Here is a 2,026-nt window from a genome sequence, read left to right on the forward strand (position 1 = left end):
AGATCTGAAGGAGACAGAGCTACCCTTTATGAAGACCAAGAAAGGGGATTCACTCTGGACGGAGGAGTGGCAGGCAGCCCCAGCTCGGAACACAGTGTTCGGTAAATTTTGAGTCACTCCTGTCGGAGAGGGGAGAGATGCGTCGTGAAGACCCTGACCTTTCGAGCAGCTTTTTAAGACTGGTAGGTACCTAAGTCTCACTTCATCCAACCGGCCTGGTCGACGGCTAGGTCATGTGACGAGGGGAGGGATGGGGAACGGGAAGAAGCCTGCCGCCAGACCTGGCCTCTCGGGAGCGTGGCTTGGGCAGTGCAAACCTCACTTTCTCCACGTACCGGGGGGCTTGGCACCTGATCTAGAAGGCCCTGTGGGCTCTCACGCCCTGGGTCCTCTTCTGCAGCTCAAGCACCAGGCCCGGGCACACGTAGAAGCCACAGCGCGGCGGGCCATCTTCAAGGTTCCGCGAAGGCTGGGCCTAGTCCCACATCCTCTGTTACGCGCCGGGCCGGCCAGGCCGCGCCGGCAGCCGGAGAGGCTCTAGATCGATCGCGACTGAGAGCAGGCGCGGAGGCTGGGGCACCGGGTCAGCGCCGCCCGCCGGAGAGCGGCGTCCTGGGCTCGACTTCCCGCCGTGCCGGGGCCCGCGAGCCCGCGGCCGAGCTCCATCCAGCCGGGCAGCCGGGACCTGCCGGGCTGCGCTCTGCAACCGAGCTCCTTGTCCTCAGGCCGCCTCTGTAGCCTCGACTCACCCCTCCTCTAGGCTGCTGCTTCCTTTCCTTCCGCCGCTTTTCCTGTGCCGAGTGGACCACGGCGGGGAAGGGGGAGGGCGGGCGGGCGGGCGGCTGGCGACGAAGGATCAGCGGCGTGGAAGGAGAGAGGGGGCCCCTAGGGGGAGGCCGGGAGGAGCGGGCAGGGCGACCATGCTGAGGAGTCGGGACCACGCTTTCGCCAGGGGCGTCGGGACGCCGGCAGGGAGGAGGAGGAGGAGGAGGAGGAGGAGGAGAGGGGGAGGCCGGCTGCTGGCCGAGAATCCGCCGCCGCGGGGAAACCGGGAAAAGCGGGGAGCAGCCCATGGGGGAGGGGAGTGCCCCGGGCGGAGGAAAGAGGAAGAAGCGTTCAGATGTTGCGCTGCTTCTCGAAGGTTAAAACCGAAAATAAAAACTGCCAGGCTTCCCCGCCCAGCCCCGCGCCCTCGGCGACGCGGGGAGCAGGGGGAGGAAGGGGCGCCCCCGACCCAGCGGGGACCCCGGGCGTGGGGTCCGGCTCCACCTACCTGCTGGGGCGCCGGGTCCGCGCTCCGCCCGCGCCAGCGCCGCTCAGTGTCCAGCTGTCGCGCCCGCCGCAGGCAGCGGTTTCCTTTAATTGCGCTCGTTTCCCAAATCGAGAAGCGGAGCTTAGCGCCATTTCTTTCAAAACCGACATCCAGCCTCCTGAATGGCTGATACGGCGCTGAGATGACCTCGCTTTTCCTTTCTTTTTCTCCTTTAAATAATCCGGTCCGGAGAGATGTTAGACCCTCAGCGAGTGGCGCGAGGAATAAAAGAAGCGGGGGGGGGGGGGTCGGGGAGCCGGGGCGCGAGCCGGACTGGAAGCCGCCGCAACGCGGTGGTTCCTGCTTACGGTCGTGTCAGGTGACAAATGTTGCGAGGGGCGGGGGCCTGGAGATGCGTTCTGGCGACAGGCCCCTGAGCTGTCACCGCGTGGGGCGCCCGCGCGGAGGGTGGGAAGGTGGGGGGGAGCGCGGATCGGGCGGGAAAGAGGAGGTGGGGGAAGGGAGGGGAGCCCTGGGTGCTCGCGGCCCGCGCGCGCGCAGCGCTCGGGGCTTCTCCGCCGGCCTTTCCCGCGCGCGCCGGGCGCAGAGCGGTTCCGAGATCGGAGGAGGCCGGGGGCGCGGGGGCGCGCGCCGGGGGCGCGGGGGCGCGCCTGCGGGGCGGAGATGGGCGGGGGGCGGTGCGTGGGTCCCCGTCCTCGGCCGGGGGGCGGGCGCCGCGCTGCCTACCTCTGATGCCAAAAGGCGGCGCAGCGA

This window comes from Nyctereutes procyonoides, unplaced genomic scaffold (genome assembly GCF_905146905.1).
Source record: "Nyctereutes procyonoides isolate TBG_1078 unplaced genomic scaffold, NYPRO_anot_genome, whole genome shotgun sequence".
Lineage (NCBI taxonomy): Eukaryota > Metazoa > Chordata > Mammalia > Carnivora > Canidae > Nyctereutes > Nyctereutes procyonoides.